This window comes from Nycticebus coucang, chromosome 1 (genome assembly GCF_027406575.1).
Source record: "Nycticebus coucang isolate mNycCou1 chromosome 1, mNycCou1.pri, whole genome shotgun sequence".
NCBI lineage: Eukaryota > Metazoa > Chordata > Mammalia > Primates > Lorisidae > Nycticebus > Nycticebus coucang.
Window position 1 is genome coordinate 49,352,202 of NC_069780.1, and position 19,558 is coordinate 49,371,759.

The 19,558-nt window shown below is 35.5% G+C and overlaps 1 protein-coding gene across 2 annotated transcripts in view; it reads left to right on the plus strand.

The window, feature by feature from the left end:
• SPATA5 (spermatogenesis associated 5) overlaps nucleotides 1-19,558 on the plus strand; it is a 351,563-nt gene that overhangs the window by 263,745 nt on the left and 68,260 nt on the right. The window lies entirely within an intron of this gene.

The following is a 19,558-nucleotide window of genomic DNA, read 5'->3' on the forward strand; positions in this document are numbered from 1 at the left end:
GAGGCAAGATCACTAGAGCCCCATAGTTTGAGGTTGCTGTGAGCTATGATGCAGCACTCTACCAAAGATGACAAAGTGAGACTCTGTCTCAAAAAAAAAAAAAGAAACTTATAAGTTTATGTATTTTTAAATATTATAAAATATGTAAATATGTTTTTCCCCTTTCTAAAGAGATATATGAAAGATTAATTTGCATTGTTTTCAGTTTTTTCTTCAGTTTTTCAAAAAAAAAAAGGATTCACTTTTTACAAGAGGAAGAATTAGGATTAGTTGTAGATAAAGAATTTATCTTATCAGTAAAAGAGCTGCTGTGTGTGCAGTATGTATGGGCCTGCACTGAATTGTTTTTGATTCTCCTCACTTTTTTGTGCTCATCATCAGTTGTTGCCATTTATTTTGGTACATTTTTCCTGAACACCTGTTGTCAAACGTATGAGGTCTTTTCTTGCACAATGCTACAGGTTTTTACAAAACTGAGGAAGCCCGACATTAGACGGATAGCCTACAGACAGATTGATTTATTTGTTTTAATATACATACTCAGATGTTGATATACAGAAATCCTTTTGAGAGAATTATTTTCCAAAGAACAAAGATCATAACTTTAGCACCTAATCCTGTGCCTGGCACATAGTAGATACTCAGCAAATGCTCGTGGAATTGAACTATTCTGTGAAGCCTCAAACTGAGCACTAAAATTGGGGAGAACTGATTGGCTTAAATAGCTGTAATATATATTGAAATGTTTTAAAAGCATTGCTAGAGGTTGAAAATCATTTGGCAGATATTCTCTTTGTAGAATAATTGTAAATCTGTTCAAAAGGAAAAAATCTGTTTTGTCTTTATCTCTCTTCACACAATGGAGAAGCATTGTCAGAAGGGGAAAATGTCTAATAGTAAGTTGAAAACATCAGGCAGTTCTGCTTCAAAGACATTTATAAAACGTTCTTTTCAGGTTCACTGCCTCAGCTATTATACATGTTCTAATTTAAGACCTCAAGATTGTAGTGGCTTCCTAACTGGAAGTTGTACTTCATTCTTATGCTTCCTCCACATTGCTGTGAGAGTCTTTTACTTTCTTAACCAGAAAATTGAGCCTGTCACTCCCCTGATTAAAAATCTTCTGCAATTTCCTACAGACTTTAAGATAAACTAAACTCCTTGGCATTATCCATCTTATGTAATATAATCAGCCTATGGATTTTTTTTTTCATCTACCTCCTCAATGCCCAATGTTTCTAGGTATTTTCCTTCAGTGCTTCCCAAACTTTTTCTTTCTTTTTTTTTTGAAACAGTGTCATTATGTTGCCCTCAGTAGAGTCTGTGGCATCACAGCTCACAGCAATCTCAGATTCTCAGGCTTAAGCGATTCTCTTGCCTCAGCCTCCAAGTAGCTGTGACTATAGGTACCTGCCACAGTGTCCGGCTATTTTTGGTTGCAGTTGTCATTGTTGTTTTAGCAGGTCTGGGCCAGGCTCCAGCCCACCAGCCTTAGTGTATGTGGCAAGCATCCTACTCAAACTTTTTCTTGGTATGTCACAAATGGAATAATAATTAGACAAAGTGACTGTCTGACTTAACTGAAGTCTCTTTCTTTTCTGGGCCTTAAGACCCTCCTGAGATCTGAAAGAACCAGTATCTTCAGCACAACTTTAACCTATTCCCAGGACAGCTGTTGGGAAGATATGTCCTATAGTGAGACCACAGTAAAGCTTTCATGCTGTCAGGAATGGTTCATGCATTACTGTACCTTTCCTTCTTTGCATATTGTGTTCATTTTGCCTTTTCCCACATTCTCAATCTGGTAAATTTCTCGTCATTATTATTTAAGGCCCAGCTCATTTGGATCAGGAAAATGTTCCTGGATTTCTTTAAAAACATGTGAAGATAAATTGATTTACTGAAATCAATTAATTTTGACTCTTAGAAGTCTCACTTTCCATTTTCTGAACCATTAGTAAATAATGTTAAGGTCAGACAGTTACCTACTGCACCAATAATGATTTTATCTTTTTAAGAACACAAATAAAATTCTTACTTCATTGGCTTTTTGGAAATAGTTTCTTTCTCCCATTGATTATATTGTTCCTGATTTCAAATATATGTATGTCGAAAGAGTTACTTAAGGATGAGAGTGTGTGTGTGCAGTACAAATATATTCACTTAGTTATACTCTAAGTTAAAGGATCCTAAATTGTTTCTTGTGAAAAGGTTTAATAAGCAGAAAACCTAAGAGAATTATGAGAAATTGGCTTCTTTGATTTAACAGAGCCTATTGCTTACTTTAAGTTTGATCTTGATCTCTAACAGATTCCTTTTATAACTATTTCTGCTTTCCTGGAAAAGTTTTATGTGTGTATTAAATGATTAGGTTTTAGCATCAGTTTCAATCAAGTGTAATTTGATTCTTATGTTATCCTTAAATTCCTAGTTAATTTGGTAATTATTGTGTATTTTGTTATCTCTCCTACTATTGTCACAGCTTGTTAATTACAACTTGGAGCACTTAGTTCTGTGTATCATAACTGTTCTGTTTTTTAAGTGTAGTTCTTAAAGGTAAGGACCAGTTTGTTTGTTTGTTTTGTATCCCTGATAGTGTTTTGCATAGGAAAGTGCCTCATTAGGTGTTTCTTAGTTACTTTTTATAATATATCGTGTGAGTAATTAAGATTTTGTTGTTCAGATCTGATATAAAATCTGTTTCTGTTTCCTGATGTCTGTTCAGCAAATACATCCACTGACTTAAGTAGTTTACATTCTTTTTCAATGTCCCAGAAGCTTAATTACCAAATAATATAATGCAGAGTGCTCCTTAAAGGGGCTCACATGGATTTTATGAACTATTGCTTATTTTATTGGTATCTGAAGCCATTCTTCTTATAGTATAATTACACTTTTAAAAATTACTCAGTTGTATAAAAGATATTGTGTTCCTGGAACATTGGGAATTTCAAGCTTTAAAAGATAACAGCCAAAGTTAAAGATAAAAAATATTTCCAGAAGTCATCCTTGTTCATCTGTAGGCCAAGTAATATGCAACAACACCACCAAAAGATTTAATAAATAAGGCATGTTTGGCTCTTTTAGTGATTCCTCTATCAGGTTTCTTTTGAAGAGAGCAAGCTTATTTCTTCTAAGTTCTCCTTTCTCTGTTAGGGAAGGACTATGAATTGACCATTTAAGAGGCTACAGTGAGAAGCAGAGAAAGAAGGAGGCAAGTGGAGAGTTGTTAAATATCAATTCTTCTTAAAAATTGAGATTTAAAAATGTAAATCAAGAATATATATTTTGACTTTTCTATCTGTTATTCAAACCTCCCAGCTGAAAATAGTCATGATTTCATTTATTCAAAAAATATTAACATCTGCCATGTGCCAGGTATTAGGAATTCAGAGATAAGTAATATTGCCTAAATTCAAGGATCTCACAGTCAAGTACTGAGGATAATTATATAGGAATGATAATAATCATAATAGCACTTTGTATTTACTGAGGCATACACGCCTTGTGCTAAGCACTGTGCTGAGCACATTATATATAGAGATTATACCAATTGATTCATAAAATCACCCTCTGAGCAGATACTAGAACTCGTAAGGATTTAAGTTCCTATGAGGTTTAAGTAATTTGTCCACACACACAGCTAGTAAGTGATTGAGCTAGAATTTCCATCAAGTTAGGCTGATTTTTTGCTTTCACATTTAACCTATATCAAATTTTGAGTTTAATATCCATTATGTGGATAACTTATGTGGAAGAGCTATAGACATTTCTATGAAGGAGAAGTCTTTTAAGCTGGAACTTGAACAAGAAGTAGAACTTGCCTGATAGACAAAGAGGGAAAATAACATTTCAAGCAGAAAAATAAGTTTGGCTAATTTGAGCCAATAACACTTTGAGCAGAGAAAAAAAGTTTGGCTCCCAGTACCGGGAGCCACTTGATGTCCAAGTGGTCCTTGGCGTCATGCAAGGAGCAAGCCAACAGTGTAAAATGAAAGTGAGATTGATTTAGAAACTACAGAAATTCTCCACAAACAGAGGTCTGAAATACTGTACTTAAACTTGTACTTCTTCCTTTGATGTGAAATTAAATGATTACTAGGTAGGAAGTTAGGGTATTTGCAATTGGAATGATCGCTTTAGCAGTGATGTAGCTAAAGAGAAAACTAAAGAAAAAGACTGCAGGCAGAACAACAACTAGCAAGGCAGTAATGATATTCTAGACAAGAGATATTGGCTTGACCTCACTGAGTAAACATCTATGGACTGCCTGGCTGAGCTTACAGTTTTGAGTAAAATGAATATGGTTCCTTTTGTCACATACAACTTACAGTATATTGGGAAGGATAGACAGTTAACAAACACAAATATATAATAAAGGAAGTTGAATAGAAGTGACAGTTTCAAGGGAGATCTAGAGATAGCATTAACCATGCTTATTAATCATTTGGATTTCGAAGAAAAGAGAGATGCCTAGAATAAATCCAAGGTTTCTTTGAAATAAATCAGAGATGTTACAAAGGATCCACCTTTCTCTCTGGTTTCTGGAACTATTTTCTCTGTGAATCATGATTCATCGTAATGTTTTTATTAAAGTGTAAAGGCTCAGCACTGCTTTTCTTTCCTACAGAAAGGCACTCCCTGTGTTCTCATATGCACCTTTTTGACCATTTTAAATGAATGTGAGTCAATGGGACCTGATTTTTTTTAAGTGTCTCTTTTAATACTTTTGTCTGAAGAATTATGTCCATGCTAATTAAATTAAATTTGAACATTTGATGGATATATATAAGTATTGGGTTTCAGAATTTATAAAAAGGAAAAGGCAGCCAGCCCTATGAACTGTGGCATAAGGTTGGGCAAGAGTCCTTTATGTACCAGAAAGATCTTGATTCTTTATATAAAGGACAGAAGAAGAAAAGAGTATTGGTTTTTTTTTTGTTTTTTTTATTGTTGGGGATTCATTGAGGGTACAATAAGCCAGGTTACACTGATTGCAATTGTTAGGTAAAGTCCCTCTTGCAATCATGTCTTGCCCCATAAACTGTAACACACACCAAGGCCCCACCCACCTCCCTCCTTCCTTCTTTCTGTTTCCCCCCCATAACCATAATTGTCATTAATTGTCCGCATATCAAAATTGAGTACATAGGATTCATGCTTCTCCATTCTTGTGATGCTTTACTAAGAATAATGTCTTCCACGTCCATCCAGGTTAATAGGAAGGATGTAAAGTCTCCATTTTCTTTAATGGCTGAATAGTATTCCATGGTATACATATACCACAGCTTGTTAATCCATTCCTGGGTTGGTGGGCATTTAGGCTGTTTCCACATTTTGGCGATTGTCAATTGAGCTGCAATAAACAGTCTAGTACAAGTGTCCTTATGATAAAAGGATTTCTTTCCTGCTGGGTAGATGCCCAGTAATGGGATTGCAGGATCAAATGGGAGGTCTAGCTTGAGTGCTTTGAGGATTCTCCATACTTCCTTCCAGAAAGGTTGTACTAGTTTGCAGTCCCACCAGCAGTGTAAAAGTGTTCCCTTCTCTCCACATCCACGCCAGCATCTGCAGTTTTGAGATTTTGTGATGTGGGTCATTCTCACTGGGGTTAGATGATATCTCAGGGTGGTTTTGATTTGCATTTCTCTAATATATAGAGATGATGAACATTTTTTCATATGTTTGTTAGCCATTCGTCTGTCGTCTTTAGAGAAAGTTCTATTCATGTCTCTTGCCCATTGATATAAGGGATTGGTGGCTTTTTTCATGTGGATTAATTTGAGTTCTCTATAGATCCTAGTTATCAAGCTTTTGTCTGATTGCAAATATGCAAATATCCTTTCCCATTGTGTAGGTTGTCTCTTTGCTTTGGTTATTGTCTCCTTAGCTGTACAGAAGCTTTTCAGTTTAATGAAGTCCCATTTGTTTATTTTTGTTGTTGTTGCAATTGCCATGGCAGTCTTCTTCATGAAGTCTTTCCCCAGCCCAATATCTTCCAGTGTTTTTCCTATGCTTTCTTGGAGGATTTTTATTGTTTCATGCCTTAAGTTTAAGTCCTTTATCCATCTTGAATCAATTTTTGTGAGTGGGGAAAGGTGTGGGTCCAGTTTCAGTCTTTTACATGTAGACATCCAGTTCTCCCAACACCATTTATTGAATAGGGAGTCTTTACCCCAAGGTATGTTCTTGTTTGGTTTATCAAGGATTAGGTGGTTGTAAGTTGTTAGTTTCATTTCTTGGTGTTCAATTTGATTCCAAGTGTCTATGTCTCTGTTTTTGTGCCAGTACCATGCTGTCTTGAGCACTATGGCTTTGTAGTACAGACTAAAATCTGGTATGCTGATGCCCCCAGCTTTATTTTTGTTACAAAGAACTGCCTTAGCTATACGGGGTTTTTTCCAGTTCCATACAAAATGCAGAATCATTTTTTCCAAATCTTGAAAGTACGATGTTGGTATTTTGATAGGAATGGCATTGAATAGGTAGATTGCTTTGGGAAGTATAGACATTTTAACAATGTTGATTCTTCCCATCCATGAGCATGGTATGTTCTTCCATTTGTTAATATCCTCTGCTATTTCCTTTCTGAGGATTTCATAGTTTTCTTTATAGAGGTCCTTCACCTCCTTCGTTAGGTATACTCCTAGGTATTTCATTTTCTTTGAAACTATGGTGAAGGGAGTTGTGTCCTTAATTAGCTTCTCATCTTGACTGTTATTGGTGTACACAAAGGCTACTGACTTGTGGACATTGATTTTATATCCTGAAACATTACTGTATTTTTTGATGACTTCTAGGAGTCTTGTGGTTGAGTCTTTGGGGTTCTCTAAGTATAAGATCATGTCGTCAGCAAAGAGGGAGAGTTCGACCTCCTCTGCTCCCATTTGGATTCCCTTTATTTCCTTGTCTTGCCTAATTGTATTGGCTAGAACTTCCAGCACTACGTTGAATAGTAAAGGTGACAGAGGACAACCTTGTCTGGTTCCAGTTCTAAGAGGAAAAGCTTTGAGTTTTACTCCATTCAGTAAAATATTGGCTGTGGGTTTGTCATAGATAGCTTCAATCAGTTTTAGAAATGTGCCACCTATGCCTATACTCTTCAGTGTTCTAATTAGAAAAGGATGCTGGATTTTATCAAATGCTTTTTCTGCATCTATTGAGAGGATCATGTGATCTTTATTTTTGCCTCTGTTAATATGGTGGATAACGTTTATAGACTTGCGTATGTTAAACCAGCCTTGCATCCCTGGGATGAAGCCTACTTGATCATGATGAATGACTTTTTTGATGATAAGCTGTAATCTATTGGCTAGGATTTTGTTGAGAATTTTTGCGTCTATATTCATGAGTGAGATTGGTCTGAAGTTCTCCTTTTTGTTTGGGTCTTTTCCTGGTTTTGGTATCAGGTTGATGTTTGCTTCATAGAATGTGTTGGGGAAGATTCCTTCTTCCTCAATTTTTTGGAATAATTTCTGCAGTACAGGAATAAGCTCTTCCTTGAAGGTTTGATAGAATTCTGGAGTGAAGCCATCTGGACCAGGGCATTTTTTGGTTGGAAGACTTTTTATTGTTTCTTTGATCTCAGTGCTTGAAATTGGTCTGTTCAGGAGCTCTATTTCTTCCTGGCTGAGTCTAGGGAGAGGGTGTGATTCCAAATATTGATCCATTTCTTTCACATTGTCAAATTTCTGGGCATAGAGTTTCTGGTAGTATTCAGAGATGATCTCTTGTATCTCTGTGGGATCAGTTTTTATTTCCCCTTTATCATTTCTGATTGAGGTTACTAGAGATTTTACTTTTCTATTCCTCGTTAGTCTGGCCAATGGTTTATCTATTTTATTTATTTTTTCAAAAAACCAACTCCTTGTTTCATTAATTTTCTGAATGATTCTTTTGTTTTCAATTTCATTGATCTCTGATTTGATTTTGGATATTTCTTTTCTTCTCTTCTACTGAGTTTAGGCTTAGATTGTTCTTCTTTTTCCAATTCCATAAGATCTCTTGTGAGATTGTTGATGTGCTCTCTTTCTGTTTTTCGAATGTAGGCATCTAAAGCGATGAATTTTCCTCTCAAAACTGCTTTTGCAGTATCCCAGAGGTTTTGGTAGCTTGTGTCTTCATTGTTGTTATGCTCAAGGAAGTTAATGATTTCCTGTTTTATTTCTTCCTGCACCCATCTGTTATTCAACAGAAGATTGTTTAATTTGCATGCCTTTGGGTGGGGTCGAGCATTTTTGTTAGAGTTGAGTTCCACCTTTAGTGCCTTATGGTCTGAGAAGATACAAGGTAAAATTTCAATTCTTTTGATTCTGTTGATATTTGTTTTGTGTCCCAGGATATGATCAATTTTGGAGAATGTTCCATGGGGTGATGAGAAGAATGTATATTCTTTATCTTTGGGATGGAGTGTTCTATATGCGTCTTTCAAGCACAGTTGTTCTAGGGTCTCATTTAAGTCTCTTATATCTTTGTTTAATTTCTGTTTAGAGGATCTGTCCAGCTCTGTAAGAGGAGTGTTAAGGTCCCCTGTTATTATGGTATTATCAGATATCATATTGCTCAGACTGAGTAAGGTCTGCTTCAAGAATCTGGGAGCATTTAAATTGGGTGCATAGATATTTAGAATTGAAATGTCTTCTTGTTGTATTTTTCCCTTGACCAATATAAAGTGACCATCTTTGTCTTTTTTGACTTTAGTTGCTTTAAATCCACATGTATCTGAAAATGAGATTGCAACTCCTCTTTTCTTCTGAATTCCATTTGCCTGAAAAATTGTCTTCCAACCCTTGACTCGGAGCTTTAATTTGTCTTTTGAAGCCAGGTGTGTTTCTTGCAGACAGCAAATGGATGGCTTGTGTTTTTTAATCCAGTCAACCAATCTATGTCTCTTCAGTGGGGAATTCAAGCCATTAACATTTATTGAGATAATTGATAAGTGTGGTAGTATTCTATTCATCTTATTTTGTGAGAGTCCATTGCTTAGTTTTATCTTTTGCATCAGTGTGCAGGTTAGGTTCTGTCCTTTAATTTCTTAGTTCTTACGTTGCTGCTGATCCATTGTGGTGGTCAGTGTGCAGAACAGGTTGAAGTATTTCCTGTAGAGCTGGTCTTGTTGTGGCGAATTTCCTCAATGTTTGTATATCCGTAAATGATTTGATTTCTCTGTCAATTTTGAAGCTTAGCTTAGCAGGGTACAGAATTCTGGGCTGGAAATTGTTCTGTTTAAGTAGATTAAAGGTAGATGACCATTGTCTTCTTGCTTGGAAAGTTTCATTAGAGAAGTCTGCGGTCACTCTGATGGATTTGCCCCTGTAGGTCAACTGGCGCTTACTCCTGGCAGCTTGCAGAATCTTTTCTTTTGTCTTGACTTTGGACAGGTTCATCACAATGTGTCTTGGAGAAGCTTGGTTAGAGTTGAGGCGACCTGGGGTCCGATAGCCCTCTGAAAGCAGTGTGTCAGAATCTTTGGTGATATTTGGGAAATTTTCTTTTATAATATTCTCTAGTATGGCTTCCATTCCTCTGAGGCATTCTTCTTCCCCTTCTGGAATTCCTATAACTCGTATGTTGGAACGCTTCATAAAGTCCCATAATTCTGACAGTGAACGTTCTGCTTTCTCTCTCTTCTTTTCTGCCTCTTTTACTATCTGAGTTATCTCAAAAACTTTGTCTTCTACCTCTGAAATTCTTTCTTCTGCATGGTCTAACCTGTTGCTGATACTTTCCATTGCATCTTTAAGTTCCCTAATTGACTGTTTCATTTCCTTCAGCTCTGCTATATCCTTTTTATATTCTTCATATCGTTCATCTCTTATTTGATTCTGTTTTTGAATTTCCTTTTGGTTATTTTCCACTTTATTAGCAGTTTCCTTCATTGTTTCCATCATTTCTTTCATTGTTTTCAACATGTGTATTCTAAGTTCCCTTTCTGTCATTCCTAACATTTCTTCATAGGTGGAATCATCTGCAGTAGCTACCTCATGGTCCCTTGGCGGGGTTGTTCTGGACTGGTTCTTCTTCTTCTTCTGGAGTTTTCTGCTGATTCTTCCTCATGAGTGATTTCTTTTATCTGTTTCCTTGCACTAATTTTCCTTTCACTTCCTCTTGCTCTTTAAGTTCTCGTGCCTGTGGAAGTTGCGGGCGGGTTTAGACGGATTGTGCCACGGACCGCCCTGTCGGTGGGCTCCAGTCCGAGGGAAAGTACCGAGAAGGAACGAGGAAGGTTGAGAGGTCGGCGCAGGAATGACAGTCTGGCACACTATGGGTGAAGTATGCAGCTGTAAATTTACTGGGTACACATGTTGGTATTTATACATTTTTACAGAGCTTGCAATCTTTCTGCTTACGTGCGCGGGTTATCTTTGTGTTTGTAAGTGTGATTTATCATGCATTGTTATGTCTTAAGGTTCCGCTTCCCGGAGGGTAGCGGTTATTAGTCAACTCTGCCCGCTTCTTCCTATCTCAGGAATGTTACTGTCTCTAACTCTTTTCTTAGTTTCTTATTATCTTTTTAGAACAGCTTGATATCTTCTTTATGTTAATGCTTGACTAATTATACATTTACTATTTGATCTTATTGTTATTGATAATTATAATTTTGATTTAGAGTAAATTTTTTGACAAGTATTAGTTTTTTTATTGATTTTTATTATGTGTGACAGCTGGTGAAGTAAGATGTTCTGAACAGGACTTCATGGTGGGTGGATGTGTTTTAGTGACTTTGTAACTTATGTAGATAATTTGTATTTTGTGTCCTTAGGCTTATCGTCTTAGCTCACTGGTATTTATGGTGGGAAAACATCTTTATGTGCTTATTGTTGGTGCCACTGAGTCTAATAGCTCATGAGGTGGTGTTATATCTGGATCAACAGTGTATTGTGTTCATTCTTAAGAAAGTACATATTGATAGTTTATCAGAACAAACAGACTTCTGGTACAGGATGACAAACACATGAGTAGACGCCACAATCTTTAAACTTAAGCGGGTAACTGAGCATGCTAGGCAACATTTCTGATGCTGTGCATACTGGGGGCGCTGGGGGCAAAGCTCCGGGGAGCACAAACCACCTTCCCGTCGTTCTATAACGCGGACAGCACTGCCTCACTACGGCTATATGCCGTGGGCGCGGCAGGATTGAACACACGTGACCACTTGCCGGTTTTCCACTGTTTTAGTCCTCCTCTTGGGGTCCAGAAGTCTCTCGCTGACTCCCTGTATCCTCTCAGGGGTGATGATAGGCAGATCCCACCAGCCAGAGATGCCTGGAGTCCTATCTCCCCAGACTCATGGTGCCCAGATGCAAGGAAGCTGTTACTCGGCTGCCATCTTGCTCTGCCTCTCTAGAGTATTGGTTTTTTAATAAACACATTTTCGATGATGACTATGCAAGGTAAGTTATGGGCATTTTGTTGGGTAAGAATGGCAGTAGAGTCCTAGAATTGTACTAGTATTTGAATTCAAATGTAGTACAGCGAGTCTTAGTTTTAGGTAAATAAGCAGATTTCAGGTGAACTCCCTAAAATTATTTGTGGAATTGGTGGAGCAGGGCGGCGGGGGCTGCGACATGTTTGCATGTATGTAGTTTGAGGGAAATTCTTGTCAGATGCACAGATGCACCTAGGCACCTCTGATTAAAGAGCCACTTTCATTTTTACTCATGATGAAACTGGGGCTGTTAGAGGTATAGAGAACTTGCCCAAGGTCTTGAATAGGTTCTCAAAAATCCAGTTTGCACTATTATTTGGTTTTATTAACAGAATTTTAATGCAAACACCACATAATCCAATATGACTTTGGAGTCAGAAGGGTTCAAAGTATTAGAAAGAAAGCTTTGGCTTATTTTTTTCAGTGAGTTGTCCTATGGTGATTTTAAAATAATAAAGCATACCATCATTCAGAATACATTCTAATTCCTTAATATTCCAGAACTGTATTTTTAGAGGAATCCTAGGAAGGGTGTTAACTCATTCAGAGTTCTGCAGGAAGGAAGGCTCTTTCCTACTATTTTTTAACTTTCACTGACAGGATCAGGCCAAAAAACCTAGCCGGCTTTTGGCACAGACTACATTACATTCATTGAAGTACACTCAACCTGTACTACCTAAGGACAGATACAACTGAAAAGGGGGAAAAAAGAAAGGAACGGATGTGTGCCGAATGTTCCAGTGACTTAGGTGATATGTACGCTTTGCTGTGTTGTTCGTTCAGCTCTTAGATTGGAAATTTTAAAATAGCCCAGAATTTGAGTTTTTGCAAAAAGATGAAAAGAATAACTTACAGTAACCAAGCTATTAACAACTATATCCCCAATAACTAAAAAGGGCCTGGTACATGGTAGATGCTAGATATGCTTTTTAGAAAAATTATATAAATTTATTTTGTTACCCATGTTGTTTTTAATAATGAGAATTTTTTTATTTATTAATAAAAAGTATCAGTACTGGCAGGATAGTAAAATAAAAAGGAACCAGTTGAACATCCAGAAATCCCAGATTTCATCTCAATTTCTATAATTTATTTTATGATCTTGGATTTCATTTTTCTTGTCTTAATAAGGTTATAACAAGATCTAATTCTAAGAATTTGGGAGAATATTAAATGAAAATTTTTAAATGAGAAATATATGTATAAAATATTTTAGAAATTATTAAGGCTTATATACATATTAAAGTTATTTATCCCAGGTGACATTTTTAATAATTTGAAAATATTTGTTTATGCAGTCATCTTAATTTCCTGTATATCTGTTTTAGATAGAGAAGTGGTTCCTGTGATTGAAATGGAGTTTTGAATTCTTTGAGGAAATATATTTCAAGGAAACTAATCATGCTTGATATCTACCTATGAGTTAATGTTAGGTACACAGAATAGTCTGAAAATGATTAAAGCATTTTTTTAAACAAAGGAAATATATTTACTGTACTATTTTAGTTAAATGAATTTTTGCCTGCTAATTAGTACATAACTTCAGAATTAGTACATATTTGGTAGTTACCATCTTCTAGGTATTGTAACATATACAAAAACTATATACAACAACTTTTTCCAAAGTGGAAATGGAATATTAGCTTTTGAGGTGTTTCATGATGAGAATTTGGGAATTGGGAATAAAATTTCTATATATTATTATAGCCTTCTCCTGGAGATTTTTAATGTCCCTTAGGTTACAAAAATTTCTCCATATAGAAACATATTGTACCTTTAATTTTGTTTCTATCCAGTGTTCCCCAAACTTTTTTAAGCAGAAAACATTTTTCTCCATTACATTTGTTATGTAGTCACTGAACAGAGAGAAAGATGTATTACAAAGAGGCAAACTGTCACTGAAATTTTAAGAAATAAGAGATATGATCCTATGAGTTTTAATAATCTATTTGGAACTCTCAGCATGAACATCAAAATAAAACACAAATGAAGAAAAATGCCAAACAAAAAGATTTAGCTATGAAATTGAAATGGTTGTGATACTTGTCATCTATATTCATGGCCAAATCATAGAAATAAATCTGTTAGAAGCTCACTAAGTTTTCTCTTACATGACTTCTTAAGTGGTTTTTTTCCCAACTACTTAATCAAAGAAGATCAGCTTTCCTGATAGAAAAGATCTAAAAATATCTCTATCACCCTTAAATGTAATGACTTATAAATACTGAGAATCCAATAAATGCAAATGACAGATTTTTAAAGTCAGTTTTATTTGGTTACTGTTTATATAAATTGAGCACATCAACATATTTATTAATCAGTTAATGTAGACATTTGTGTGAACCTGTGAAACCACCTCTGCAATCAAGGTACAGAACATTTCCATGCTCCCCCCACCTCCCCAGGTTACCTTTGCCTCTTTGAAGTACATCTTTCTTTGTTTCTCAGGCCACTGGTCTGCTTTCTGTTACTATAGTTTAGATAAACTCTTCTAATATTTTATATAAATGTAATTGTATAGTATACATTTTCATGTTGGGCTTATTTGACTTAGCACAATGAAACTCATATTTTGTTGAGTTGTTTTTAAGTAGTTTGTTCCTTTTTATTGGTGAGTAGTATTACAGATTTTGTTTATAAATTGGTAGACATTTTGGATGTACAGTTCAGCTATTATAAGTAATGCTACTTTGAACATCTGTGTAAAAGTCTTTGTGTGGATATATGGATTTTCTCCTCTCAGGTAAATATCTAAGAGTGAAATAGTTGTGTTTTTATAGTATGTTATATTTTACTTTCTAAGAAACTGCTAAGGCTGGTACAGGGGTTTGTTCTGGCAATCACAGCAATTTGGGAGGCTGAGGTAGGAGGATAGGTTAAGGCCAAGAGTTTGAAACCAGTCTGAGCAATATACTGCGACTCCATCTCTACAAAACAATTTTAAAAATTAACTGGGCATGGTGGCATGTACTTGTAGTACCAGCTTCTCAGGAAGCTGAGACAGGAGGATCCGTTGAGCCCAGGAGTTGAAATTGCAGTGACCTTTGATTGTGTCACTATACTCTTGCCTGGGTGACAGAGCAGGACCCAGTCTTTAAAAAAGAAAGAAAGAAAGAAAGAAAGAAAGAGAGAGAGAGAGAGAGAGAGAGAGAGAGGGAGGGAGGGAGAGGGAGAGGGAGAGAGAGAGAGAGAGAGAGAGAGAAAGAAAGAAAGAAAGAAAGAAGAGAGAAACTGCAAATAGTTTTCCAATGGTTATAATATTTCATTTTCCTATTACTAGTATATGTAGATTCTAGTCACTCCACATCCTTGACCAGTCTTTAGTATTTTTAGTGTATTTAATTTTTGTCATTCTCATGAAAATATAATGGTATTCTACTGTGGTTTAAATTTGCATTGATCAGATGGTGAGTGTCTTTTCGTGTATTTACTTACTGTATACCTCATTTGTGAGGTGGCCATTCAAATTTTTGTCCAATTAGTTGGGTTGTTTATTCTCTTATTTTGTATTCTTGGGATAGTTGTCAGATATGCATGTTGTGAATATTTTATCTTAGCCTGTGGCTTGCCTTTTTTTGTTTTTAGACCATTTTTATAAAGACCAGTTTATCCTTTTTTGTTCTTTTATACTTCTATTAAGTTTTGTGGGGTTTCTGCTTTAATATGGTAATTGACACTGATTGAATTTTGAATGTTAAACCAATCTTGGATTCCTGAGATAACCCTTCCTTAGGACAGTCTTTTTTTTTTATGTATTATTAGATTCTATTTGCTAATATTTTTTAAGGCTTTTTGGATCTGTGTTTATTGAAAGTCATTAGTCTATAATTTTCCTGTTTTGTGATGTCTTTATTGGGTTTTGGACTTAATATGATGATGTTGAGCATCTTTTCGTATACTTACTTACTGTATAGCTTTGTTTGCAAAGTTGGCCTTATAAAACAACTTGAGAAATAGACCTTTTTCTATATTCTAAAATGATTGTAGGGTGTTTTTGTTTTTGTTTTTGTTTTTTGATCAAATTCAGAAGTGAAATAAATCATTTGAGCCTAGGATTTTCCTGGTAGGAAGACTGGTCATATTACATCTAATTTTTTAATGAGTTCAGTTCAGTTTTTCTAAAAGAGAATAGGGCTATTCATATTTTTGTTTCATTTCAGATCAATTTTGATAACTTTTTTTTAAGGAAGTAATTCTTTTTATCAGAGTTGTTGAATTTATAATCATAAAGTTGGTCATAATTTCTTATTTTTTTCTTTTTTTTTTTTTTTTTTATTGTTGGGGATTCATTGAGGGTACAATAAGCCAGGTTACACTGATTGCATTTGTTAGGTAAAGTCCCTCTTGCAATCATGTCTTGCCCCCAGAAGATATGGCTCGCACCAAGGCCCCGCCCCCCTCCCTCCTTCTCTCTCTGCTTTTCTTAATTATTTTTTGTGAAATGTAAGGTCTAATGTTGGTGATTTGAGTTCTTCCATTCTTGTTCAATCTAGCTAGAGTTTAACCAATTTTTTTTTTTTTAATAATTCTTGCCAGAGAACTGCTGTTAGCTTTATCACTTTTCTCTATTGTCTTCTGTTTCATTGACTTCTGCTCTCATGTTCATTGTTTACTTTTTTGTATTTTACTCTTAAACCTTGGGTCATTGATTTTAGATTTTTTAACATTTCTACTACAAGCATTTAAAATTATAAATCCGCCTTGAAACATTGCTTTAACTATGTTCCACAAATTTTGATATGTTAGACTTTTTTTATTTCAAATTGTGTTGTTTAATTTCCATGTGTTAAGATTTTCTTCTTTGTCTTATTGTTATTCATTTCTAATTTAGTAGTCAGAGCACTACCCGGTATGATTTCAGTGCTTTTGACTTTGTTGAGTCTTGTTTCATGCCTCATCATATGGGCTGTCTGGGTGAATATACCTGTGCACTTCAGAGGAAATGTATTCTTCAGGTTTTGGAAGTAGTGATCTTTAAATATCTATCAGGTCGCAGTGGTTGATAGTCTTGTTCAAAGTCTCTCTGTCTTTACTAATTTGTTTTCTCACTCCAGCAAATGTCAAGACAGAAGTGTTAAACCCTTCTATTATGATTGTGGAATTATATATTTATCCTTTTAATCCTGTTATTTTTGGTTTATATATTTTGAGGCTCTCTTATAGCAACGTACATGTCAGGAACTGCAGAGGTTCTGAGGTTTTACCTCCATGCATATGTCTACTTTACCTTGCCACATCTAGAGTCCCTAGAGTACCACCCCTCAACAAAGAGAGAGGCCAGTGATAACTTGTTAGCTTCCAAATAGCCTGCCACAGTTTCATCGAGGGAGGCAAAAACATCAGATACCTGGGTCAGAGACAGAGGACACTTGATTACTCACAGAATTTCATCATTTTATTTGTGCTAGTTTCCTAAGAACTAATTCTCCCAGAGCAACCTCATGAGGTTTTGATGTTTATATTTTCTGTGGTGTTTTCTATACTGTCCTAACTTTATTTGGGAGGAAAGGTTGTTTTGGTTCTGTTTTTAAAATTAGTAGATGCACTTGCCTGGGTTCTGTCTTCCTTACTTTTCGGTACTTGCTTTCATTACTTCCTCTTTCTGGATATTTCATACTCAGAAGCACACAAATAGAAATGTTGTCTTTTCTACTGTTTATAAGTGTCTTCATTTCTGATTCTGCCAGCAATAAAAGTAATTAAAAAAAATTTTTTTTCAGGTAGAGGGTATCTATATTTTTGGACTGTTTTATTTCCAGTGATCTTCATTTCTTCCTGAAGATTCACTTTTCCATCTCATATAATTTCCCTTCAACACAAAGAATTCCCTTTAGTATTTTCGGTAGCATAGGTATGCTAAAAACAAATTTGGGAAATTTTTTTTATTTGTATATCAAAGTTTATTTTTCCCTCCTTATCAAAAGATATTTTCACTGGAAATAGAATTATGGGATAACATTTTTGTTCTTCCAACACTTTAAAGTTGTTCTTGTACTGATTTCTGCCCTCCATTGTCTGTGGGTTTTGTTTGTTTGAGATGGTGTTTTCCTCTGTTGCCCAGGCTAGAGTGCAGTGGCATAACCATAGCTCATTGTAACCTCAGATGCCTGGGTTGAAAATAGTCCTCCTGCTTCAGCCTCCTGAATAGCTAGAACTCTACCAGTGAGTGCCATAGTGTCCAGCTAATTTATCATTATTATCATCATCATCATCCTCATTTGTAGAGACAAGATCTTGCTGTGTTGCTCAGGCTAATCTTGAACTTCTGGCCTCAAGTGATCCTCCCACCTCAGCCTCCCAAAGTGCTAGCATTATAGATAAAACTTTTTATTTTAATTGATTACTTGGTGTTCCATATTTTATTTTATATATTTTATTTTATATATTTAAGGGGTACATAATTCTATCATCTTGAATACTTTTTGGTTGGGGAGTGATAGGGACATGGTCTTATTTGTTGTCCAGGCTAGTCTTAAACTTCTGTCCTCAAGCAATACTCTCACCTTCCCCAAAATGCTGAGATTATAGGCATGAGTCACCACTCTCAGCCTATCATTTCTATTTTGATTTGAGAGTCATTAGTGATTCAAATTTATATCCAGTGTATGTATCAGTTAGCTTTCAAATTTTTCTTCATCTTTGTAGCATTTTAGATTAGATAATTAATTTAATTTTTTTTCTTTATCTTTGGATATAAGCATTTTGACTGTGATGTGTCTAGGTGTGGTTTTCCTTGCCTTAATCCTTTTTAAGATTTGCTAGGCTTCTTGATTATGTAAATCTGTGCTTATTTACCTATTGGGGAAATTTGGGGTTCTTATTTCTTCAAGTATATTTTCTACCCCATTTTTTTTCTTTCCCTCTAGGACCGTAATTATACATGTTGTAGACCTTTCAATAATTGCATCACAAGAGTGATCTTTTAACGTAAACCTTATCATTTCTTCTTTACACGTAGAAGCAGTGGCTTCCCATTACAAGTAGAATACAGTCCATACTCTTTGCCATGTCTTTAATTGTCTTCTGATCTACCCATAACTGTCTCTCTTACCTCATTTCCTGCCTCATTTCTCTTTACTCTTTATGTTTCTATTGCACTAAATTTTATTCTTTTCCTGGAACATGTTATTCTTGCCTTTATACTTGATTTACCTTCAATCCTCTTCCAGCAAATCGTTGTGTGGCTGTCTCCTTTAGATGTCTGCATACGTTACCTCCTAAGAGAGCCTTTCTCTTCTTTATAATTTAGCTAAAAAATCCCTATTCCCTCAGTAGACATGTACACACACTCTTCATACCTACACTTCTTTTTTAACCGCTTTACTGAGATACAGTTTTCATACCATAAAATTCGGCCATTTAAAATATTTAATTCATTGGGTTTTAGTATATTCACAGATATATCTAACGTTCAGTCTTACACATAATCTGTCTTATTCATACTTTTTACTAATACTTAGAACAATCTCTAGTATGTAATATAAGCAGTCCCTGAATTACAAACATCTGACTTACATAAAACTCAAACTTATGAACAGAGGCTATTATAGGTAATAGGTAAATAGACCTGTCCAACTTACATACACATTCAACTTAAGAACCTGTCTCATTTGTAACCTGGGGACTGCCTGTACATGCTCACTAAATTCTTCTGAATAAGTGAATTTATAGGTTCTAGGATAATTTAGGCAGTAGCCTTTAATAAAATATTGGGAAAATTCATTTGATCACATTCAGTTCTAGAAGTCTTCTTTTATCAGATCTATGCTTGTCTGCAGTCTCTCTGAAATAATGTAACAGCTTATCATATTTAAAGAATTATCGAGGCTGGGCACAGTGGCTCACACCTGTAATCCTACTACTCTGGGAGGCCGAAGTAGGAGGATGGCTTGAACTTAGGAGTTGGAGATCAGCCAGAGCAAGAGGAAGACTCCATCTCTACTTTAAATAGAAAAATCAGCCAAGTGTTGTGGCAGGTGCCTGTAGTCCCAGTTATTCAGGAGGCTGAGTCAGGAAGATTGCTTGAACCTTTGAGGTTACTGTGAGCTAGGCTGATTCCATGGCATTCTAGCCTGGGCAAAAGAGTGAGATTCTGTCTCAAAAAAAAAAAAAACAAAAAAAAAACATTAT